At 43.2% G+C, this 26,811-nt stretch overlaps 1 protein-coding gene across 5 annotated transcripts in view; it reads right to left on the reverse strand.

The window, feature by feature from the left end:
- The window catches only part of SGMS1 (sphingomyelin synthase 1), a 323,847-nt gene that overhangs the window by 194,162 nt on the left and 102,874 nt on the right, over positions 1 to 26,811 (reverse strand). Inside the window, exon 1 of one of the 5 annotated variants that reach the window (XM_040254686.1) lies at positions 22,551 to 24,407. The exons of the other annotated variants lie outside the window; for them this stretch is intronic. The gene's annotated coding sequence lies outside the window, so the exon portion shown is untranslated. Of the gene's footprint in view, positions 1 to 22,550; positions 24,408 to 26,811 lie in introns of those variants that run through there. 5 annotated transcript variants of the gene reach the window in all.

Genomic DNA, 26,811 nt, shown 5'->3' on the forward strand with positions numbered 1-26,811 from the left:
TTTCCTGAAGATCTCTCTAGTCTTTCCCATTCTATTGTTTTTTATTATGCAGGATATGTTTGTATTTGCATAGCCCGGATATGAAAAACCCCCAAAACTGAAACTATCTCTGGAAAAGGCAAGGGGGGACTAGAATGAAAGGAGGATTTCTTTTATCCTTTTATGTTGCTTAGGAAATTTTTTAAAACGATGTGCCTATTTTTAATTTTTTTGTTTTGTTTTGTTTCAGGGGCAGTGGGCGCTTAGCCACAACATGTAGCTTTAAGGATTTTAGTTTCCAGACCAGGGACTGAACCCAGGCCCTGTGAGTGAAAGCACCAGATCCTAACCACAGGACTATCAGGAGAATTTTTTAATTAAAAAAAGAAACAATATACTTAAGTTTTTTAAAGCAAAAGAGCAGATGCTCCCCACTTGTCAGTTTTCCTTTAATACTAAAGCCAACACATAAAACAATAAGCACGACCAAGGCAGGTAGATTTTTAAAAACAAAGTGGAAAATTACAGTTCCCTGCTTCTCTATAAAACTGCTAACCACCTTTCCTAAATTTTAAGGGATGAAATAAACAATGTCCACAGACCCCTATAAGAAACAAGCCTATAAAACACTTGAAAAGACCGTGTTCGTTTTCTGGTATAAATAACTCAAATGCCTCTGAATTTCTTGCTGCCTCTCTTGTGGAACAGGTTGTAGTGCCAAACACAGTCTTCCATAAAGCAAACATTACAAAAAGCATTCCATGGCTTGTTGACTGTTCATTATCTCGCAACCAAATGCCTAGGGGACTGACAGAAGCTGCTCACATCAATAAACATCCCCAGAGAGCTCACTCATCAATCAGAACCACACTGCGTACTCTGCCAGCACCCCATCCTTCGCCCAGCACCCACCACTGCCACATCCGGAAAAGCAGCCAGCTACCTGGGAGCACACAGCTCCAGTCAACACCCCCACCTGGCCCATTCCTCCCCAAAACTCAGGCCAACCTGGTTGATCCTGGACAACAGCTGTCATCTATCCCAAGAAGGAAGAGATGTGGTCAGGGATGTACCATGGCTTCCAAATCCCAGTAAACACAATCAACTGTCTCTGCTCCTTCCTACACTATGTTCTTGGTGATACACGGCTTTGGAAGAATGAAAACAACTCCTCTCTACCAGCTCCTAGTTCCCATCATCCTGGGTCCATTCAACACAAGCTGTGTGACCTTAAAGAAAAAAAAAAAAAAAATCGGTCTCTTTGTTCCTGAGTTTCGTCATCTGTGAAACGGTGCCAGTAGCGCCACAGACCTACATACAGCTCACAGAGCGAGGGCAAGACAGGTAGGGCTTTCGGCACAAGGCGGCCCTCCATGTGTGCCAGCTACTATCATCGCCATCGTCTTTGGATACAACCCTGCAGAAGCCTCCTGTTTGGTCTCCTTAATTCCCTATTCCTAATTCTAGTTTCTATCCAGCAGTAAAAGTAGCCTTCAAAGTGGGGAGTTTCAGGAAGAATGGATACATGGATACGTATGGCAGGGTCCCTTTGCTCTCCACCTGAAACTATCACGACATTGTTAAGTGGCTATACTCCAATATAAAATAGAAAGTTTAAAAAATAAAAATAAAAAATAAATACAGGGAAAGAAGCAGGGAGGGATTTAATCATCCTGGTTACATCTACCCTCCTCTCCCCTCTGAAAAGTGGTAACAGCCCCCACTTGCTAAAAGTCCAGAAGCCTTGTGGCAAACCTCTCCAGGGAGCCCTTTAACTCAGGACGCTCTGGCTCCACCCATACTGCTCTCCTCCCAGAGAGGGTAAAGGCCTGTGCCAGATGCTCCCAATACTTCATTAAACTTTTCCCACCATAAACAAGAAGATGCCAAATAAGGACCATTCTGTACGAGACTGAGCTCCATTCACCATGAGACACCTGCACTCATAGCTGTCCACCAACAAGAAATGTCACAGGCCCCTCTTTTCAAGTACTACAGTTCTCACAACCATAAAAAGCTGGAAGACAGGAAAACCAGCTTCACTGTTGCATCACATTAAACTTTTGGAATTAACTAGAAGCAGTGAGACTCTGAACAATAAACCTAAAAGTGACCAGATATTAGTCAAATTCCACATCGTTCAGTTGACCTGCTCAGACTAGATGATTCATCCATCTACCATCTAAAACTAGGCCTAACTGAAGAGTATGTAACTCTCGGTTACAAGTTTCACTTCTGGAAGCATCTCATTTATCTATTTGAATGTGAGCCCCTGGCTCTTCCTCTCAGGCTGAGAAAGCTGCTGCTAAAGTACTCAGAGTGAAAGGCTCCTGATACCACCCTCCAAAGAATTCAATTTCTAAGAAAAGTCTAACTCATTTTGCATTGGATAAGATGAAGAGAATGAACGCTTCAAACAAGTTGGGGGTTAGGGAAATAAAACTCAACATCTCCATGATTTTCCACCACCCTTGCTTTTCCAGTGAATGCTGTTACAGCGGGCTGGAAAAACTTAATCTGCGATATATGTGACTAAGATAAAAATCCCTTTTATCCTTCACAAGGAAGAGTTCACAGGCAGTCACTTCATTCTTCCCCCCAGTCTTTTTTTAAACTATTATTTTCAATTGTGATATAATACACATAACATAAAATGTACCATCTTAACCACATCTAAGTTCAGTGGCGTCAAGAACATTCACATTGTTGTGCAACCATTACCACCATCCATCTCCAGCACTTGTTCATCAACCCAGACTGAAGCTCTATTCCCATCACACAATCACTCTCCATTCCTTCCTCCCTCCAGATCCCAGAAACCACCTTTCGACCTTGTCTCTACAATTCTGACCACTCTAGGTACCTCATATAAGTGAAACCATATGATGTCTGTCCTCTTTCACTAGCTTATCTCACTTATCATAATGTCTTTAAGTTCGTCCATGTTGCTGCATGGATCAGAAGCTCATTCCTTTTTAAGGAGGAGTAATATTCCATTGTAAGTCTCTATCACATTTTGTCTTCCATGCACCCATCAACAGACATCTGGGTTGCTTCTGCTGCTGCTGCTGCTGCTACTAAGTCACTTCAGTCGTGTCCAACTCTGTGTGACCCCATAGACGGCAGCGCACCAGGCTCCTCCGTCCATGGGATTCTCCAGGCAACACTGGAGTGGGTTGCCATTTCCTTCTCCAATGCATGAAAGTGAAAAGTGAAAGTGAAGTTGCTCAGTCGTGTCCAACTCTTAGCGACCCCATGGACAGCAGCCCACCAGGCTCCTCCGCCTGTGGGATTTTCCAGGCAAGAGTGCTGGAGTGGGGTGCCATTGCCTTCTCCCTGTCAGCTATTGGGAATATTGCTACTATGAACATGGGGGTACAAGTATCTTTTCAAGACCCTGTTTTTAATTCTTTGGGGGGTATATGTCCAGAGCTGAGATTTCGAGATTATATGTTAGTTCTATTTTTAATTTTTTAAAGGAACTACCATATGGTTTTCCAAAGCAGATGCACCATTTTACATTCCTAGCAATCATGCGAGATCCAATTTCTCCATATACTTGTCAACACTTGTTAATTTCGGCGTGGATTATTTTTTTCCTTTCTTCTCTCTTGATAGTAGCATCCTAATGGCAAACCTTTACTTTTTTAACCTTATGGCAAACCTTTACTTTTTTAACTCTAAAATGGTTGACTGAATTAACTTTTTTTCCACCTGTAGAGTTTGCTAAGAATGTTAGCAAATCTGATTCTCGTGAGTGTGTTAAATATTCATCTTCTGAGAAGTAACTATAATAAACACCTAAGATTTTAAAAGTTTTGGACACAAAAACCACCTTGTATTAAAATCTGAAGCTGCCCCTTCTGAGGTACGGAAAGTACCATCTCTGAATCTTAGTTTTCTCATCTGTGAAATGAAGCTATACTCATTTCTTACAGTTGTGGGAGAACTGAGTCACAAAATTGTATAAAGTACATATTAGCATGTGCCTAGCACCTAATAAACACTAAATGAATGACATATGATGATAAGGAACAGGAAGGTTTTGTTATTACTAGAATACTACTAATACTAGTAGTAATACTGAGAATACTTACTAAAAGGTAAGTCACAAAAAGATCTTTTATTTTGCCTTTTATATATGCATAGCCTTTCCTCATTTATTCAGGTATTGTTCTACACAATTTATACATCTACTCCTCAAATCTCAAAGGTGTCACTGTAGCCAAGATAGTGTTTTTCTTATATATAAATATATAAACATAAATATTCTTCTCCAGTGTAGACAGGATATCAGAAACCAAGCAATAGTAACATAGCCCCAAAATGGACTTTCCAAAGTTTGAAAAAGCGGTAACAATAACTTGTCACATAGTTCAAAGTATACTTCATCCAGTTAGAGAAAAAAGGTGGAAGTACAGTGTGAGATAAGGTTGTTCTTCTCTGTTCTTTTAATTAAAGAGTCAATGCCAAATGGTTATCTTCTGAGGTATGGCTTAGGCTAAATTTGCACACTATATTTAAAAAAACACACTTTGCTTGTTGAAGCCTCTCAGGTACTTTTTCGAGTTTATTTATTTATCTGACTGTGCCAGGTCTTAGTTGTAGCATGCAGGGTCTTCACTTTCAGCACATGGGATCTGTTCCTGATCAGAGATCGAACCCAGGCCCCTTGCGTTCGGAATATGCAGTCTTTGCCGCCAGACCACAAGGGAAGCCCCATCTCTAAGTATTTTTTACTTTACATCTTCATCTGGATTCTTGTTTAAATTCACAGGACCTGAGAGAAAGACTTAGAAATCATATAGCCACTTATAGTTAGATATGTTTCCACTGAATTACTGATAAATTACAGTAACATACAAAACACTTGGGAACCTAAGGCAGGTGGAAATGAGGCATGCATACTTCAAATTTAAGCAAGCCAAATAGATAGAAATGAATTTTAGAACAACACGCTTCAAGACAGCTCAGGGCGTGTGCACGTGTACATCAGGCATGCTAAGGACTTTACATTTATTAACACTTTTGATATCTATAAAGGGTTCAGATTTGGGTTCCATCAATATTATAAATGTATTTTAAATTATTCCTTAAAATTTGGACATATTACTTTCTTTATATACTCCACTGAGAAATATTCAGGTAAAACAATACTCCAAAACCTTAATTATGTTACTGGCTTCAGATTGCTAGATGGTCTTCATCTCTCCATCTTGGCTAATACAAACTCATACTAGACTCTTTCTCCCACCCACCCAAACAAGTGGTTCAAAACATTGGGATGCCTGATAATGACATTTATTTCAGTTTATTAGTTCAGATTTAAACCAGCAAATTCTGTTTCAACCACTGTTACCTTATTTTATTTCAATTTTTTAAAAGATTTTTTGATGTGGACAATTTTTAAAGTCTTTACTGAATTTGTCACAATATTTCTTTTGATTTTTATATTCTGGTATTTTGGCCTAGAGGCATATGGGATCTCAGCTCCCCAGCCAGGGATTGAATCCACATACCCTGCACTGGAAGGCAGTCTTAACCGCTGGACCTCCGGGGTCCACAACCATTATTATTTTAAATGGTTTTAAAATTATTTTCTAACTTCAAAAATTAATGCATATGGGCATATAACTTTTAACTCTTTCCTTGGTGTTTTAAGATTTAATGCGTGATCTCAGCTGATTTTTCAACAAACTCTTTAATCCTAGAAAGGCTCATGGTCAATGAGTATTGTCACTGGCTCTCAGTGATCTCGAGAGTCAGGTAGAAGGAACTGGGCTGAAGTTATTGCCCAATAAAATAAATCCCTGCAATTAGCTTCACTACTTTAAATGACAAAAAGACCATACATTCTCCCCAAAGCTGTGTATTTTGAATACTAAGCTTTTCTCTATGTCTCCACCTCCCTCTGAGTTTTCACTATGATCTGACCACCAAGAAGACATTGACAAGTAAGAATAAGGACATCAGTGCTAACAAACAAGATACCCTGTTAAGTCACTGTGCTGATTTTGTCTTCCCTTATTGGTTTTTGAAATGTGAATCCCACCCGCAGAGGCGGCCACAGCTGACCTGTAGGTGTTCCTGTCACCTCTGCCTGCCTAAAGCTCACAGCGTTAGGACTAAGTCTGCTGCTCAGATTCAAAGTCACGTAACGGCCAGAGTCTCAGCCTCAGAACCCCAATCTCTGAGAAGAAGCCACGGGCCAGCAGCTCAGTCGCAGGGCCAGGTCTCCTGAATCCCACGCAGGGCTCCTCCTCATAGATCCTTCATCTGCCGCCCTGGGGCCTGGGACACGGCTCAGGCCACCCAGAGACGTCGCTTCTGAATCCTGATAATTTATCCAGAGTTCAGCGGCACAGAAGTACTCTAGCTCACAGTTCATCCTCCCTCCCCTTGCATATTTTGCTTTCATAAATACCCTAATGTCCTTCACAAAAGTTTTCTTTTCCCAGGACCCAGCATAGGATCACAGATGCATTCAACTCTTAGACCTCTTTAGTTTCCTTTAAACAGAAAGAGTTCTTCAGCTTTTGTCTTTCAGGACATTGATATTTTTGAGAAACATATGCCAATAATGTTTAGAGAATATCCTTCAATTTAGGCTTCTCTGGTGTTTATTCATGACTGGATCTGGATTCCTGTCTGGGGTGTGACACCCAGAGACGTGCGACGCTGGCTATTTCTTACCGTGCGAGTTCCCGCTTGCTCGGTCGCTTCAGTCGTGTCCGACTCTGCGACTCCACGGACGGCAGCCCCCCGGGCACCTCTGTCCATGCGATCTCCAGGCAGGAATACTGGAGTGGGCTGCCATGCCCTCCTCCAGGGCACCTTCCTGACCCAGGGATCAAGGCTGTGCCTCTCACATCTCCTGCGCTGGCAGGTAGGTTCTTTACTACCAGCGCCGCACGGGAAGCCATTACTGGCGGATTTTGACTCCTTGTTTACATGTTGTCCAGTTTCTCCACTGAACTATTACTTTTTTTTTTTCCTTTTGTAGTCAGTTATTAAATCTGTGAGGAGAACAATGACACAACGATTTCAGAAACCAACCCTTGCGTTTGATTGGGTAATAGTTACTTGCGGAGCACCTCCCACCTGCTGGGCGTGGTGGTGGAACTGGAGATGCTGCCCTGGGAAACAGCTATATCCCTGCCCCCAGGAGGCTCACACTCTAGTTAGGAAGGCAGATGATGGGCAAGTAAATGAAGCACACTCTGTGCACCCTGCTCCCAAGTGCTTCTAAGGATATAAAGCCAAGACAGGCAGGCACCACTGGAGAAACAGTACGCTGAGTTGGTGTCGCTGTTGTGGCTTTGAGCCCAGGATCCAAAAAGGTGCAGAACCATCCAAAGCAGAAATTGCATCTTGCTCCTTCCTGCTTAAAATTCAAAGAGCACCATGCTCTCTGGACATCCAGGATCCTGGAGGAGTGCCCCAGCCTTGCCACATTCATCCCTGGTCATCTTCTCGCACTGTTATGCGCTGGCAGTAACATCTCTGCTTCCCTCAATGTGCCCCGCATTCCTGCATCCCTCACTCACATGGTGGAACTCCTCTCCTTGTCCACTTCCAGCATGTCTCCGGGACCCGCACTTCAATACTGAGGACCAGAGAGGAGGAAGCAGACCTGTCCACAGACTACCATTCTTACTTAAAGCTTTTCATTGTAGACATTTTATACAAAATTTTGTATTATATCCAAGGGTACTTCGTTACATTTTTAAATTACCCTAGGCAGAGCACTTAATGAAACTTAATGTTTGATTTTTCCCTCTTCTCTGGGTTAATTAAAGGAATTAATTTGCAGAGATAATTCCATATGATTCACACACAGACTAAGAAAATTAGCAGGCATTTCTTCAGCTTAGACAGCTTGTAAATAAACATCATGAATATGTGAACACCCACAAGCAAGTAATGCAGAATTCCACCTACATAAATGGACTGAGTCATGCTTCAATCCAATTCAACAAGTCGCCTCTAAGCGACTTATAAGTCCTTATAAGGTGCTCTATTCTCTATTCGGTACCACAGGAGTTTTCAAAAAAAGGGTAGGATAGGAACCTCAGGTTCCTATGTTACAAGGTTAGACAATGTGGTAAGATGTTAAAATATATGGTACCATTAAAACTCTAGCCAAAAAAAAAAAAAACCTTAGGACTATTTCTTAGATTATAACACATAGTTATTTAAATAACTGCAATTTTAAGTAGGGGTATTTAACAAAATTACAACTGCGCGTCTTGCAGCACTGTCCATTTTTGTTGTTTATATGTATATTCGGTGGAGGAAAGTCAGAGTTGGTTGGTTTTTAATTTGCTTAAACAGAGGTCTGGCTTTGTAGACAGTGTCTTTATTACGCGCTGTATTTGCACTTTAGAAATGCCTGGCTGAGGCCTTGGGCCTTGCCTCCTCCCTGTCAACAGGACCGGAGGGCCTTCCACAGACTCCCTCCTCCCTGAGACGCCTCTTACCTGACAAGATAGGAATCTGTGACTACGGCTGATTAGAATACCATTTACCCGGGTAATTATCTCTACTCCTTGTGAAAAAGAAGATTCTTAATTTCCACCTCCAACCTCTCCCCACACAAAGATGATTTCAGATGAGGAAGGAAAAAAAAAGCTGAAACAGCAAGAGAAGTTTGGAAAGAAAGCTGCAGGCCCAGACTCATGCCATAACCTGAGCTCCTGAGGGAGTTGAGGGGAGTCTCCACTTCAGGCCTGCTTCCTCTTCTCTGCGCACAGGACAGAAGAGGGAAAACTCACCTGCACACGGACGTGCCTCGTGCCTTTTCTACTGGGAAGGTTTAGTCCTTCAGGTCTGCCCACAGAATGACAAAGATCTGCCCACATTTCCCGAATGAGCTCTTCTTAAATTCACTAAAATTTCAGGATTCTGTTACTTAATACTGTGCAGATAGAAAGTTTTGTCAGGCGAGACTATTAGGATGGAAAGGAAAAGAAGAAACGCCTTTCCTATTCCTACCAGCCTCCAGATCCTCAACTTTACCTTCATCCAGGTAGGTGGCCTTAAGACCTCACAGGCTTTTTCTAAGGAAGTAGCAATGTGCAAATTCATAAATGTACGCCAACTTTTCCATTTTAACAAGAGCTATAAACAGTGGATTGATTTGTTACAGGTCAGAAAATGAACTTATCATCCAAATAAGATTCTCAGCATAAATCAATTTCTCCCACAATAATGTAAATAGAAAGATACAGTTAAGCCCAACCTGAAATTAAACTATCAATATGAAACCATGACCAATATGAATAATGGCTGTTGAAGAAAATTCTTTACTAATTTTTCTTTTTTTGTCCATGCTGTGCGGCACATGGGGTGAAGACCTTAGTTTCCCATCAGGGATGGAGCCCACGCCCCCTGTATTGGAAGCATGGAATCTTAACCACTGGACTGGCAGGGAAGTCCCAGAAGAAATTTCTTTTACACTTTATAGACTCCTGTGGGAAAACAGCTACCCCGAGCGCCACCTGGCATAGGGATGTACCACCTTGGAGACAATGAGAATCCTGTATTCCTGAGGGAGGTGTCAACTACACTTGTGATGTTTGCGGAAAGCTCAGCCTTGAGAGCAAAAAGTTTCAGATGTTCATCTTCCTTTGTCACCGATTCATTACTGCCTGGGCCAAAGAAGGGAAATGAACTTGCAGGCTTGTGTGAAAACAACAAAATGCTGTTTTTCCGGAACAGGTGATCAAGAACACACTGTCCTAAGTGCAGTGGAGTGCAACGTTCCTTCCTGGTTCCCAGCTCTCAGGGGAGCAAAGAGCAGCGCCTCAGGCTTGGCCTCCACTGAACAAAGCTCAGGGGTCGCCTCCATGCAGACACTGCACCCATCGTCAGTGCCGCTTTGACAGCCTGGAATAACTGAGACCGTAGAGACTGGAGGACAGAAGGCTGCCAAGATACTTAAAACATGTCCCTGCGCATATGTCACAGAGCTGATTAATAAGATCAGATAGGTTTTGTAATGAGAAAGAAAGGCAGCCAAGAAAGCTGAGTAACTTATACCAACATGGCTAATTTGCAGCTATACAGCCTCTCATGTTCCTTGAAACCCAGAAGCATGTTATGTCTTCTTTGATTAGAGAGAAGATTCTGAATAAGATGGCGTATATAAATGGTGACATGTTTCCTATCTCAAAATTGGGACAGACTCTGACAAGTATAAACACACATCTAGAATCTAAACAGAATATCAGAAAGAAAAGACAGTCTCCACCTGCATTGCAGGAGACGTGGGTTCGATCCCTGGGTCAGGAAGACGCCCTGGAGGAGGGCATGGCAACCCACTCCAGTATTCTAGCCTAGAGCACCCCCATGGACAGAGGAGCCTGGTGGGCTACGGCCCATGGGGTCACAGAGTCAGACACGACTGAGCGCCTGAGCACAGCACGTGCACGGCAGAGTCCCACAAGGTCCAGGCCGTGTTACTGTGCTGTGTACCTTGCAAAACTCCCAGGCTCCCTCCTCTGGGACTGAGCCAGTAAATCTGGGAGGTGCCTGAGAAGCTGTATTTTTCACAAGCACCTCAAGGCGATTCCTACGTTCTGCCAAGTTTGGGGAACACTGAATTGAGTCAATTATACTCTATAACACTTAGTTCTCTTTAAGATGCTTCTGCATTTAAATCCCATTTAGTAATACCATCAATCATGTTAAGCTTATAAATGGTAACAATAATGAGTATCTGTCTTCCAACTCCTCAAATAATAATACGATTTTGGTAATATCCATTTTTAAAGAAAGAGATTAAGCAACTTGTGCAAAGTTACAAGCTAGCAAATGATGGTGGGAGGGAGGGTGGGGAGGGATTCAAATAGAGGTGTGACTCCAACAGCCGCACCCTTAACCATTACATATACAACCTCTTCTTTCACAAGCAGACATTGTTTACAAGTGGTAGCAACTGATTTAGAACCCAAAGTAAAAACGATTTAGGAAACTATTTACGAATTGCTAGTACTTTCAAATTTTCAGCCATGTAGAGATCCAGGGATCCAGCAATATCTCTAACAAAAGGTTTTTATTCTGTTCCGCCCTCAGATTTCACCTTTAAGCAAGTTTGGATCCTGGTCTCCATACCTTTCCCCAGCAAGTGGAAAAGATGTAATCAAAAAGTCAATGACCACCCCGCCCCCAAACATAATAAGCTCAGAGGAATTACAAAATGCTATAATTTATCCCCCAAATCTGAACAATATATCAGATGGAGGGCTAGATGTTTATACTGATTTGTAAAGAACAAAAAAAGATGTGATGTTCAAATATTTTCATAATTGCCCTCTTCTATCACTTCTAACACTAAAAAAAAAAAAAAGAAGAAGAAAATAAAATGTTTCTACTCATCCTGTCTAGATTAAAAAAAAAAAAAAAAAAGACTTGATATGTCAAATGAACAGTGTCCCTATGCCTCTTCCTGGGCTTGGGTTAATTAGAAGTCACTCAAGTTTGAACAGGATACAAAAAATCAGAATGGAAATAATACTTCTGATTCATTCAGTGAGTATTTATTGAGGGCCTTCTATATGCCAGGCACTGTTCTGGGTGCTATGGATACACAACAGAGAATAAAACAGACAAAAAACTGCCTTTAAGGAGCTCACATCCTTTTAAGAGAATATATACACTAAAGAAATAAAAAAACAAGCAGTTTGCCAGATGCTACGGGAGGACGGCTGCAGTGGTCTCCAAAGGTCTCCCTAACGTGGGGCTGTCTGAGCAGAGGCCTCAGGGAAATGCAGGGCGAGCCGTGAACATCTAGGGGGAGTGCATCCCCAAAGAAGGAGAACTGTGTCCAGCAGACACGCGTCCATCCCCGCCTAAACCACAATCCCCCCAAATTTTCTGTCTGCCCACACACCACCCTTCTCCCAGATGCTCAGGACAGGAACTGCACAGGGCTCCTCTTCCCTCGCATCTTCCCCATCCCGTCAATCAAGGTAGTCCTGTGGGCTGCGCCTCCTAGACACTCATCTCCATTCCCTACTTGAGAACAGGACATCGTAATAAACCTGGATGGCTTCAGCAGCTTCCAAACTGGTCTCCCCATATTTTCTGGCTCCTATCCCTGAAAATCTAAACTCCAGTAAGAAACCAGAGTGACTGCTTGGAAACACATGTGCAGTTACATCAAGGCCCTTTTCTAGTTCAATGCTTCCCCCTGCTCTTTGGAATAAAATCTGGATCCTGTTAACATATACACACTGCTATATATAAAACAGATAATCAATAAGGACCTACCCTATAGCACAGAAAACTCCACTCAATATTCTGTAATGACCTATATGGGAAGGGAGTCTGAGGGAGGATGTATAGTATGGCTGAATCACTTTCCTATATACCTGAAACTAACACAACCCTGTAAATTAACTATACTCCAATATAAAATAAAAATTAGCATGAAAAAAAATCTGGATCCTGGATGCCCAGGCCTGACGGCACAGTCCAGCCCTTGCCTACCTCTCCAAATCATTCACATCCTTGTCCCCAGAGCACACCAGCCTCTGAGCCACCTTGGCCTTCCTCCAGTCTCTCTAACAAGCCTCGCTTCTTTCTGCCTTTGCCGGTGCGCTCCTTCTGTCTGGGGAGACGCATTCCTCATCTCCCCTGGCACACTTTCCCCTCATCCCTTGGACCTTAAACTGGAAACCACTGCCCCAGGATGACTTTCTGACCTTCCCACCACGTGCAGTCCTACACTGCCCATTTACTATACCCTGCATTCCCCAGCACCACCACAGCTGTAAGTAAATCATTACTTCTATAATTTAATGGCTGCCCTGTTCCAGTAAACTAGTCTCTATGGCGACAAGGACCACATCAGTTGAATTCATTTTTGCATCTCCAAATGCCTTAAAAATAGCGGAGTTCAATACATATTTGGGAAGTTAAGCCTTCTTCCTCACACGTCTCTGTATTCTCTCTCAAGGAAAATGCGGGGCTGCGTTTTTCCACCCCATCATTTACGCCTCACAAACCTGTCTTCTCATGACTAAAGTTAGGAATGATGAAAAGGCCATGCTGGAATAATGAAGTTGCAAACTGAGAAGTCCCGAGCGGAGCCATCTGGATCACGTTTGTTTTTTTAGTTTTGTTTCATGTTACAAAACTGTCTTCCTAAAGGGAAGCCCAGTTAAGCAGAGCCCACTCCTCAGACCACACAGGACTCCTCAAGGAGCAAATTAAAGTAACAGGAAAGAACAGAGAACCCTGGGAAAAAGGACTTCCCGCTGGTTCACAGTTATGAGAATTTTTTCATTTTAATTAAAGCTAATGGGAGCCACTCACTCTGTGACAAGAAGTAAAAGGACAGTGTCACAAGCCCCTCATATATCAGACAGTTCACAGCTAATGGTGGGCGGCTACCCTGAGCTGCACCCTCAGTTCGGTTCAGTTCAGTTCAGTCGCTCAGTCGTGTCCGACTCTTTGTGACCCCATGAATCGCAGGACACCAGGCCTCCCTGTCCATCACCAACTCCCGGAGTTCACTCAGACTCACATCCATCGAGTCCATGATGCCATCCAGCCATCTCATCCTCTGTCGTCCCCTTCTCCTCCTGCCCCCAATCCCTCCCAGCATCAGAGTCTTTTCCAATGAGTCAACTCTTCTCATGAGATGGCCAAGGCACTGGAGTTTCAGCTTTAGCATCATTCCTTCCAAAGAACACCCAGGGCTGATCTCCTTCAGAATGGACTGGTTGGATCTCCTTGCAGTCCAAGGGACTCTCAAGAGTCTTCTCCAACACCACAGTTCAAAAGCATCAATTCTTCGGTGCTCAGCCTTCTTCACAGTCCAACTCTCACATCCATATATGACCACAGGGAAAACCATAACCTTGACTAGATGGACCTTAGTTGGCAAAGTAATGTCTCTGCTTTTGAATATACTATCTAGGTTGGTCATAACTTTTCTTCCAAGGAGTAAGCATCTTTTAATTTCATGGCTGCAGTCAGCATCTGCAGTGATTTTGGAGCCCAAAAAATAAAGTCTGACACTGTTTCCACTGTTTCCCCATCTATCTGCCATGAAGTGATGGGACTGGATGCCATGATCTTCATTTTCTGAGTGTTGAGCTTTAAGCCAACTTTTTCACTCTCCTCTTTCACTTTCTTCAAGAGGCTTTTTAGTTCCTCTTCACTTTCCGCCATAAGGGTGGTGTCATCTGCATATCTGAGGTTATTGGTATTTCTCCCGGCAATCTTGATCAGGAACTAGACCCTTGGCAGAGTGCCTTCCCCACTCACCACCTCATTTAACTGAACTGAATCTTGGCAGCCAACCCCATGATCGAAGTGACTTATCCCCAATCTGATCAAGGAGACCAAAGAAATAATGTCACTTGCTCAGGCTCACGGAGGTCTAAGTGGCACGACCCGGGCATCAGAAGCAGCTCTTTCAGGCTCCAAATCCTCAGCTAAGTGTGTCAATGAGGACACAGTGTTCTAGTACCAAGTGTGTCCAGAGTGTTGGTTCTGAGTGTGAGTGACTTGGCTGTTCTCGTCCCAGTTCCCCAGCTTACAGGACCAGAGAGTGGAGGTGACTGGCACAAGATCACACAGCGTGATGGCAGCTAGGGGCAGCCAAGAGTTCCATCCCTGTGGGACTGTCCTTCTGTCTTACCTCTCCTCACAAAAGACCCCGAAAACCCTCAGAATAAATGTCCCAAGTCGAGCTTTCCTAAGGAGTGCTGTAATGTTATAAACATCCTAAAGTAGCCTTTAGAGTTGAGCAAAAGCAAAACAGAAGGACTTTATCACTCTCCTCTCTTGCAGCTGCCACTGATCGGGATGCACACAAGCAGCCCCTTGTGTCCTGCCACCGTGCAGCTCTTCTAAGCGACAGAAGCCCAGGAACACAGAGGCCCTGGGCCCAGGCCAGCTGGAGCCGTGCTAAACAGGCTGAAAAGGAAGCGGTTCTGACATCTCTTCATCAAACGCTGCTCACTCTGGAGAAGCGATAAACAATTTTGCACGCACTGATCACGCTTCTTTCTGTATAAGAGCAAGTTCAGGAATAAGACCTGAGCCTGTACCCTGAAGCAGCCTCCTGATTTTCATGACCCCAGAAGCAAAACCATCACCGCATCCAGGTCAATGTGCCATGGAACCCAAGCCCTCGCCCTCCTCCCGAGTGAGCCGGCAAACAGCCAACAGCCTGGTATCACATTGGTTACCAGCCAGCGTGGGCCCTGCCAGGCTGGACCGAGGCAGCAATTACACATGCTTGGTGTTTGGAAGCTCTTCTGAAAAGCAGCCCTACCGGGCCTCATGCCATCCTCAGGAGGGTCAAACCTCAACTTGCGAACAACCCACAGCAGGAGTCCCAGGAGAACTTCTGTTCCAACCAGGCCTCCAGACCAGTGGTCCCCTGGCAACAGGGACCCCCAGCTCAGCCCAGGATAGGGTGCAGCCCACGTCAGCCCCCACAGCAGAACCCATCAGGGCAACTCTCTGAGTGTCCTGAAGGTCACCCACTGTCAGGAGCCCCCGCTGCCCAGCCAGAGCCACTGGTCACAACACATGAGTCCCTGGAGGGTGCTGTGTGGCAGCAATGCCAGATTTAAAACTGCAGTCACTCATTCCCTGAGATCTTCTTTTAAGTGCAAGTGAGAATGCACAAGAGGGCACCTCAAATATTCAGAGAGTTAAACAATCTGAGGGTGTCAGAAGAGTCATTATTTGGTATGCTGCCCACATCCAAGGACTGAGCTGTAGGGGGTATAACTCGAAGGGGTCCCCATTGTCTTTGGGGAGGCAGGGTGATATGGATCCCGGAGCCGCAACCTGGACCAAGTTACGTGAGCTTCCACTGCTCATTTCCCTCATCAGTAGACTGGGGCTAACAACAGATCTCTTGGTAACACCATGGAACGTGATCTGAGAAAAAGGAAGTCATCTGCTGGCACGGTGAATGGCACAGAATGAACCACAAATTAATGCTCGTTTCCTTCTTCAGTGCTTGCAGAGAATTTCCGTTAGTATCACGTACTCCTTTTCTTCTCCCCTTTTATTAATTGCTTACAATCTTCTTTCAAAATTAATGACCCACGTGTATTCATATTTTCCTTACGAGAGTGTGTGGAAAAGAATATCAAGATATAAGTCCAAAGATGCTCATTCCAGCATTAATTGTGATCTTCAAAAAAAAGTAATACCTGCTCACTAGGATTCAATTACAGCACTTGCATTAAACCAGGCAGTTCAGTGAGTGCTAATAAAAGGACAGGACTTGAAGGTACAGGCTTCCCTGGTGGCTCAGAAGGTGAAGAATCTGCCTGCAACACAGGAGACTGGGGTATGATCCCTGGGTGGGGAAGATCCCCTGGAGGAAGGCATGGCTGCTGACTCCAGTCTTCTTGCCTGGAGATCCCCCGTGGACAGAGGAACCTGGCAAGCTACACTCCACGGGGTTGCAAAGACTCAGACACACAACTGAGTGACTAACACTTTCAATAAATACATTATATATATGCTAGCTTTGGTATCCAGGTAATTTACCAGTGGGGAGAATAAAAGGAATAAGGGTAGGCAGATATAGTGCACAAAATAATGGCCCCATGTCCACATCCTGTGGACAGAACCTCTGACTATGTTACCTAACTCTGCAGATGTGATAAATTAAGGATTTTGACATGGGAATAGTATCCTGGATTATCCAGGCTGCCCCAATCTAATCACATGGGTCCTTAAAATCAGAAACCCTTTCCTGGATTTGACTACAAAGAACTGAACTGAAATGTCAGAGAGAAGATGGAGGAAGAGGCTACAGGCCAAGGAATAGTGGCAGCCTCTCAGAAGTCTCAGACACGCTGATTCTAACCCAGAAAAGGCCAAAGGTCTCAAGGCATGCTGATTTTAACCCAGTGAGAGCCATATTGGGCTTCTGGCTTAAAGAAGCATTAAGATAATAAATTTGTGTTGTTTCATAACAGTAACAATGTGGTAAAAATTAATTATACCAGCAATAGAAACTAATAGAGAAACAAAAGGGGTAATTTACTTATAATTTTATATCCTTCTAGTATTTCAGTATTTCTAGTATAATTTATATATTCTTTCTGGTATTTATGTCTATCTATATTCTAGTCTGAATTTTTATAGTATGACTTTAACTCTTATTTAACTGGGAAGGGAGAGAAGAAATTCTTTACCCTGCTTCCTTGTTATGATTCCCTGATCACAAAAGCTTTTATTTGGCACTTGGCTCATTCTGCCTGAAAAACGGAGTGCTCTCTTTCAGGACCAAACAAAAGTTTACTTACAAGGCCCACCTGAAGCGACGCATCCCGGGTCACGGCTTCCTCCTTAGGGGGTCTCTCCTGCAGCTGCACTTAAGGGGGCTGCACACAGCTCAGGCGGCCACGCTGGATGGTGAACTCCTTGAAAACAAGGCTTGCGGCTTATTTGGCTGTGCAAACCCAACCCTCAAAATAGGCATTACAAGTGGTTAATGATTAAGTGTTTGCTCCGCTGAAATACTGGACTGCATTAAATCCAAACCAACCTAGTAAGCCCCGGTTTTAAATTAACAAGGAGTCTTCTACTGGGAAAAGCCTGCTGTAATCTCACATGCATTATCCAGCTATCTGTTCCATAAAGGGAGAAGTTATATCCTTCAACCCCACAAATCAAGCAGAGTTCAGAGTTAAATCTTCCCTCAAAATCAAATTTTGACTTCGATTTACAGAAGATGGTGGTTATTAAGAGATACTGCCTCAGAGCTCCACTGAATTTTCAGTCTGAATCTTCTAATTCCTGCTATCAACATTTGTGAGATATTTAAATTATACTGGCTATAGTGACGAAATAAGCCTTCCTTCTCATCCAAATCGAAACTTGGGTTTTTCCCAATACAATATTGAATCATCCATTCTAGGGGGAAAAAAAAAAAATCACAGCCCAGTTGTTATAGCTGAGATTTAAAACAATCTAAAAATGCACGCAAGTCTACTCCATTAATGACTGTTCTAAGGGCAAAGAAGCCAGGAAAGGAGATAGAGCAACAATTGATTACATGTTCACACACTATAGACTGCATCTGCTAAAGCAAGAATCAGAAGCTTTTGTTTTAATCTCCCAAAAGCATTCTGTTTAAAAATATTAGAACATCCATCTCTACAGTCATAGTTATTTCCATTGCTCAATTAGAGGCCAAAGTACTAAAGAGGCTACACTTTGGTGTTTGAACAAGACATCATTGTAATCAATGACTTCACAAATCTTTATCCAATCATGGGCAAGTGACAGACACTGAACTCTTCATGAGTATTTAAGCTAAAGAACATCATTAATTATTCACTTTTGCTGTTGGTGTTTTCATCTTAAAGTCAGATTTATTGGGATATAATTTTTATGCAGTTATCCATGCTTTTCAGGTAACAATTCCATAAGTTTCAACCAAAACATATAGTCATGTCATCATCACACAGTTAAGATACAGGCAAAAGTTCCCTATACCCTTTGTAAGTCAAGCTTCTCTCCAGTTCCCAGCCCCAGGAAACCACTGGTCTTTTTTCTAACCCTACACTTTCGCCTTTTCCAGAATGTCGTATAAATGGAATCATGTACAGAATGTATCTTTTTGAGCATGGCTTCTTTCACATAACATAATGCATTTGAGATTCATCCAGTTAGTTGTGTTTGTTCTTTGTTAGTACTGAGTAATATTCCATTGATGCCCAGTTTGCTTATCCACTCTCTTGTTGAAGGACATGTGAGTCTTTTCAAGTTATGGGCAATTAGAAATAAAGCTGTTGGGAGCTCCCTGGTGGTCCAGTGGTTACAACTCTGATCTTTCACTGCTGAGGGCCTGGGTTCAATCCCTGGTCAGGGAATTAAGTTCTTTCAAGCAGCCAAACTAAATAAATAAAATAAATAACACTGTTGCAAATATTAGCCTACAGGTTTTTGTGTGAACAGAGGTTATGTCTCTGGGTAAGTATCTAGGAGCAAAACTGCTGTCTTGCATGGTAAGTATATATTTAACTTTGTAAAAAAAAACAAAAACAAAAAGAAAAAAAAACCCAGGTTTTCCAAAGTGGCTGTACCATTTTACATTCCCACTAGCAGTGCAAGAGAGTTCAAGTTGTTCTGTATCTTTGCCAGGACTTGGTAATATCTATTTTTATTTGCCTTTAAATAACTTTTTTGGGGCCATGATACACAGCTTGTGGTTAGTTCCCCAACCAGGAATTGAACCCTTGCCTTCAGCAGTGAAAGCACAGAGTCTTAACCAGTGGACTACCAGGGAATTTCCAAAATACTTTGAGACTCATACAGAAGTTACAAAAATATTGGAGAGCTCCCATGTATGCACCTCTTATCTTACATAACCATCATAAAAATATTAAAAGCCAGAACTTGGCATTGGTACAATACTGTTAACCAAAATACAGACCCTGTTAAGATTTCATTTGTTTTGACATGTTCAATTCCTACCCCTTTCTTTTGTGTGCAGTTCTATAGTATTTCATCACATGTATAGATTCATATAAGCACTACTATAATCAGAATATATATCTGTTCCATTAAGCACATCCTATTTTGAAAACACATTTTTGGTTCTGTAAACATCATCTGCTGGAAGGGACTTCAGTAAATGAGGACTTTCTTCTGCCCTTTTTCCTTGACCAAATTAGAACTCTGTTATCCAAAATTTAAAAGAAAAAAGAAACAGACTCACAGATATAGAGAACAAACTAGTGGTTACCAGTGGGAAGAGCGAAGAGGGGGAAGGCGCAAGATATGTAGGGGATTAAGAGGTACAAACAAAGTCTAAGGTATCAAGCTACAAGGATATACTGCACAACAAAGGGAATATAGCCACTGATTTTATAATAACTGTAAATGGAGTATAACCTTTACAAATTGTGAATCACTATGTTGTACACGTGTGTACATCAACCACACTTCAATTTGAAAAATGAAAAAAAAAAAAGTCAATCATCTATTCTCAGGCTTCACTGTGCAAACCCCACCGCTGACTTTTCTGTTCACTTTCCAGGCTGGGTGTCTGCTCTGTTCATTCTTTCCTTATTATGCCAAGCCCAGTGGAGGCAATATGGACATAGGTTGAAGAGGAAACCAACAGATCTCATGTTGAAAAGAACTTAAGAGTGGAGAGATACTTACAAACACACACAGTTACAAACTGGGGCAAGTACTATCCATGAATGAGAAGTAAAACAGGATCTGGTCTGGACTGGGAGGTCTTTGCACTCTACGCTCATCCTGAAACTCAGTATTTATGAGGCCTTCCCACAAAAACACAGCATCTAAGTATCAGGGCCATTAAACAGTGAGTACATAACCAACAAATTCTTAAAGTGGAAGAATATAAGGAAGTCCTCCAGCACTGGGAAACTGTACCAAGGACCATTCACCTTCTTAGGTCAAAGCCTACCCATGTTGTTACTTGAGGGATAGCTGCAGCCTCCCAAATTGCTTTCCAACCCTCTGCCGCAGTGAGCCAAATCCACCACTAGAGATCCTTTCGTTACAGAGGTGTCCCCCTGCTCTAGGCTAGTCACGATGGAATCCCATTGGGCAGGGGGTGAGTCCACTTCTGGCTGATGGCTACTCTGACCCTCTTCTCCTGTCTCGGGGGCCATACTTACACGCCTTTTGGGACCAAGTCGCCCCCTCTCCCCTTGTGTCCTCACTACAGCTGGCCCATGTTTCTACTGGAAGTCATCTCTCACTATTTGCTCTCACATTTCCCTCCCGTTCTCCACCAACAGCACAAAGGGTCTGATTCATCTCTGTATCTCCTGGCATCTGCACACAGCTGCTGTGTACACAGGAGGTGGTCAATAAATGTTTTCTGAATATTCAAGGCACGTCTATCAGATTATAATGTGTGAAGTGTGGCTTTGAGGGAATGAATGGGTCTGAATGTGAAAGACACCATTGGAGGCATCGGACAGTTGACCCATTTCAAGAATCGTACAACAGGGTAGCTCAATGTAGCAGAAGCATGCTTGGACAGCTGACAGAGGGCAGGACGGGACGAGGGAGACGTGTGAGGGAGGAAGACATAAGACACACCTGTACCCGATGAAGCTCAGGACCAGCCCAGCTGTGACACCTGCAGGAAAATGGCAGCTAGACTGTGGTGGAGAGGAGGAAGGCAGAGGGCAGGCTCTGTCCCCACGGCTTCATTTCTTTTTTAAAAAACATTTTATTTGTTTGGCTGCATCGGGTCTTATCTGCGGCACATGGGACCTTTACTGCAGCACACGGGCTCTCTAGTTGTGGTGTGGGGGCCTAAACTGTCCCATGGCACGTGGGATCTTAGCTCCCCGACCAGGGATCGGACCCGTGTCTTCTGCATCAGAAGGCAGATTCTTAACCACTGGACCACCAGAGAAGTCCCTCCAGGACTTTGTTTCTGAGGGCATTTGCCGTGGGCTGGGCTAGGGGAGGCCAGGAGTCCAAAAAGGAGCAAGTGCGTGCAACAGCTGCTGTGGGAGTCAGCCCGGAAATCAGTCAGAAATGAGAGTGAAAGAAAAAAAGTCCCCAAAAGCAGCTAGTTTGTAGTACGTGCTTTTCTGCCTCTTTCTAATCTTTTCCTTAAAGTCACACATGGCTTCCGAAACACCCTGGGGCCCTCTGTGAAAGAGGCAACAAAGTGTGTTTGAAGGCCTGGGAGGGCTGGCTACAAGCCTGAAATGCCTCCTGGGCCCAGGCCTGCTAAAGAGCTGATGAAAAAAACACAATAAGGCACAGCTCTTGGCTAGTGGAGCCTCTTGCTCAGAGAAATAGTTTACATTTAGTGATTAGCAAATGCAGGAACTGCCAAATCAAAACACTCATTGTTTTGCAATCTTAAAACAATTGTTTTGTTCTTATTTTAGAGGATCAGAAAAATAGTCCAGCCCATGTTTTCAAAATTGCTAGCTGCTGCAATGAATGACCACGTGGCTTTTAACTAAGACTTTCACGGAATCAGCACGCTAACCTCTGCCACCACATGGATGTGACTGTAAACCCCTACAGAGGGCAGTGCGCTACGGGCAACCTCACTTTTGCCTCCTGAAACACCTGGCAAGTCTTAGGGATGACCTGCATGGAGAACCACTGGTGATGACCTGAAACGTATTCAGAAACTAACATAGGGACAACCCTTCCTATCAGTTTCACTTACACTTTTTCTGTTATGCTCATATGTGTGATAAGTGCTACCATTATAATGCTAGTTGCTAAAAACTTTGAGTACCCCAGATCCAGGGTGCTTAGTACCAGGAGTTCGTGGTACCTCAAGTTGGAGTCACAAAAAAATTGCTTCCACCCTCTCTGTTTTAACTAAGGTTTCAATCCAATTCCTGCTAACACAGTACACCATAGGGTAGAGCAGAAACTGGCAATCACTAGGTGGTTTTCAGAGGCTACTGGGGAAAAGAGCAAAGCGAGTAAAACTGCCCTGACCAGCTGCAGTTCACAATTGTCGCCAGACACTGCAGTGACCCTCTGGCCCCAGAGTACTGTCAGCTGAAAACAATGCACAGCCTAAAAGTGGAGAGTTATGTTTGTTCGCAGACCTTACTAAGGACGATAGCCAGGGACTGCTGTCTTGCAGATAGCTTTGAAAAACTCTTTCCAAGAGATAAGGGAGGAGCCAGGAGATACAGGAATTTTTCCTACAGGGGAAAAAAAATAGGTAAACATCAAAAGATTGCTCTTAATCAAAAAAATCCAGACATCTCAGGCTAATTTATGTATGCGGAAGATGCAAGAGTCTGGGTTCCTTTGATAAGCATCTTAGCTATCCAGTTTGGGGCCAGTTTTGGGTTTTTCTCCATCCTGAGCTCCCCTCACGGTGCACCGTCCAGGTGGCTGAAGTGGCTGATGGCTTGATGGTGAGCAGCCTGTTTTTCTCCATCCTGAGCTCCCCTCATGGTGCAAGGTCTGGGTGGCTGCTGCAGTGGCTGATGGCTTTATGGCCACAACAGTCCTTACTAAATCCTTTACTAAAACAACAGGCAGCATTTTTTTGGGTTTTTTTTTTTTTTTTTGGTCCACAGTACCCACCAGTCAGTACACATTTTCCCCAAGGAAACATCAGGTACACATTTTCCCCAAGTGCTTGAGCCTCTAAATTCTGCTTCTTCTCCTCCCCCACCTCCATCCCAAATCAAAACTTGTTTCCAATCAGTTCAGTCAGGAAATAGACAGTCAACCCTGTGAAACATACAAAGGATTCTCCCACTCCAGAGGTTGAACCAACCATATTCGGGATGTTAAAATATCTTCCAAGTCCTTATTCACCCAAAAGCTATTATAATAATCAATTTAAAGATGAGGACAGCACTAAAAATACATTAAACATATATCATCAATTAATGAGATCAGTATTAAGCTTTATATTAAGCTCAAAATCATGCCACTTAACTACAAACTGTTTTTACTGTATTTACATACTTTTTTTTTTTTAACTATAGGCTATTTTGCACAAATATTCCTAACTGCTCTTTCACATCAGAAACTGGAACTGGGTTACTCTTCAGCAAAAGAATACTGACAGGGAGAAGCAGGAACTACCTACAAAATGACCGAGAGGGAATGTTACTCCCCTTGCAGTTTCAAACCCTTTATGGACAACTATGAATCAAAGCTAGGCTGAAGTTCAATTTCAACTATAATCCTACCCAAGGAAAGGAAGTGCATTGTTAAATGCAAAAGACCCAAACAAGCCATCAAATGCTGTCTGTGAGCACCAAACAAAAAGACATTTCATATAATCAATCTACAAATGCTAAAAATGCAATGCTATGCAGTTATGACTCCACCTACATGCCATTGTGTTCTATCCTAGGTATTTCTACAGGATGTGGTCTAAGCAGAATGCCCATTTCTCCGAGCTAATATGAGGACAAGGAGAAGGGAAACCAACATTTTGGCAACTGTCTACCTACCATGGGTATCAAACTTTGATATATAATAATCAGTGTCCTTTAATGTCCCTTTCTAAACCCTCACTTTTAAAAGCTGGCCCCTAGAATAAGAACTGCAATTCTCAGACTCTTGGCAGCTAGGTATAGCTGTGTGGCTATGTCCTAGCCCAGATGTTCTCAAAGTAGGGTACTTCCTCAGAGGCCTATGTTATAGGTAATGCATGAGGCCAAAATTATGTTTATAATAATATTAAGATGGTATTTGCCTTTTCAATGCTCTTTCTCTGTGAGTATATTCAGGGGAGTTTTTCAGAAGTTACATGACACGTGATACCACAACAAATTGAATGCAGAAGCTGACTTGAGAATCCAGGTACTTTCTATTAAGCCAGACATTAAAAGAGATTTATAAAAATGTATAGCAATGGTAGTTGTCTCACTAACAGTTGAAAAATAGCTATTCTACCCCCAAAAAAGTAATTGATGCTACTAACCTATAAGAATTTATTGTGTCTAAATAAATTTAAAAATTTTTTCACTTTCAATTTTTAACAGAAAATATTTACATTAGATTCCTATTGCTGCTATAACAAATGACTATAAATGGGTAGCTTAAAATGACATAAATTATAGTTCTGGATGTCAGAAGTCTACAAACGGGCCTTCCAGGGCTAAAATGGAGGTGTTGGCAGGGCTGAGCTCCTCCTGAACCCAGAGGAGAATGTGTCCCTTGCCTCTTCCAGTTTCTGGAGGCCACCTGCACACTGCCTTCCCCTTATAAGGACTCTCGACTACACCGAGCTCTCCTGATTAATCCAGGATAATCTCTGCACTGCGAGATCCTTAATGTAATCACATTGGCAGTCTGTTTTGCCAGGTAAAGTAACATATGCATCAGTTCTGGGGATTAGGAAGTAGACATCTTTGGGGGGCTATTTCTCTGCCTGCTGCAAATGCTAGCTATAACTCATACAAGCAAAGCCTTTTGGGGCCTTCAAGAGTATAAAGGGGCCTTAAATATCAATAACCTCAGATATGCAGATGACACCACCCTTATGGCAGAAAGTGAAGAAGAACTAAAGAGCCTCTTAATGAAAGTTAAAGAGGAGAGTGAAAAAGTTGGCTTAAAACTCAACATTCAGAAAACTAAGATCATGGCATCCAGTCCCATCACTTCATGGCAGATAGATGGTGAAACAGTGGCTGACTTTATTTTTCTGGGCTCCAAAATCACTGCAGATGGTGACTGTAGCAATGAAATTAAAAGACACTTACTCCTTGGAAGAAAAGTTATGACCAACCTAGACAGCATATTAAAAAGCAGAGACGTTACTTTGCCAACAAAGGTCCGTCTAGTCAAGGTTATGGTTTTTCCAGTGGTCATGTACGGATATGAGAGTTGGACTATAAAGAAAGCTGAGCACCGAAGAGCTGATGCTTTTGAGTTGTGGTGTTGGAGAAGACTCTTGAGAATCCCTTGGACTGCAAGGAGATCCAATCAGTCCATCCTAAAGGAGATCAGTCCTGGGTGTTCATTGGAAGGACTGATGTTGAAGCTGAAACTCCAATACTTTGGCCACCTGATGCAAAGAGCTGACTCATTGGGAAAGATCCTGATGCTGGGAAAGACTGAGGGCAGGAGGAGAAGGGGACAACAGAGGATGAGGTGGTTGGATGGCATCATCGACTCGATGGACATGGGTTTGGGTGGACTCCGGGAGTTGGTGATGGACAGAGAGGCCTGGCGTGCTGCAGTTCATGGGGTCGCAAAGAGTCGGACACAACTGAGCGGCTGAACTGTAAACCAAAACATTTGAGAACAATTGCTCCAGCATATGAATAGATGAGGTGGGAAAATGAAAACAGAAAAGCTAAGTGATTAACCAAAGTCATACAGACTTCAAGCAGACATTCAACTTGAAGCCAGGTCATCTGGCTACTGAGGAACCTAACGTGGCTCCCTCTAAATCATGCTTCCCACCCCAAACACCTGGCCTCAGACAAAGGCAGACAGAAATTATTTTGTCGGCATGTTTGAAGGCATCAGACAAAGGGTGCAATAACAAGTATTCAGATGCGAATCTGGTGAAAGCAAGGAGGGCAGGTTGGAGAAGAAAGTGTTTAAAACAATTCTACTTTTCAGAACCTTCTTTAGAAATATACAAATTTATGATGTCATGTGAGAAAGAAGGAAAATGTTACAAATGGCCAAGTATTCCAGGATTGAGTCAGAGAGCAGTGAGGAACTGTTCTTGGTCTAGAAAGCACGATCAGGACCACAGTCTGGGAGATGTACAGCGAGTGTGAAGCAAAGCACAGCTCTGGGTCATACAATGGGGCCTGGTGAGCAAACTCAGGTTTATGGTCACTCATCCTGACAATGCCTGTCAAGCCCTAGTTTTGATGCCCTCACTAAAACGACACCTGAAAGACCACGTTCTGGAGCTCTCTCTCTGCACCATTTTGATACAACTGGAGTCACAGTTTTACGGAAGGAAAGAAACTGCATTCAGGTGAACTGTATTAAAATCACGCTAATGATGCAAATCACAGTCTTCCTAAAAGAGGAGAACTGGGTGGCTCAAAGGGCCAGTTGCTGATCTATCAAATGAACTGGCCAGTCCAGGCCAACAGAACTGGAGGAAGTGGTAACCAGACCCTTTTCAGATCCAAGCAGTTTGTGCTTGTGAATGATGGCTCCCCAGCCCAAAGCCTGGGCAGGACCTCCTCGGGGACCCACTGGCCATTCCTGGTAAACTTCTCCACTTCTTCTTCATCTCTTTCCTAGCTCTCCAGGCAAAGTTCCTGGAGTGTTCAGCCAACCAAACCAAAATGGCAGTAGGACGTGAACTGACAGCCAACAATAACCAAGCAAATAAGAACACATACTAAGTAACCACTCACTAGA

The sequence above is a fragment of the Oryx dammah genome, unplaced genomic scaffold, assembly GCF_014754425.2.
Source record: "Oryx dammah isolate SB20612 unplaced genomic scaffold, SCBI_Odam_1.1 HiC_scaffold_14, whole genome shotgun sequence".
In the NCBI taxonomy this organism is placed as follows: Eukaryota; Metazoa; Chordata; class Mammalia; order Artiodactyla; family Bovidae; genus Oryx; species Oryx dammah.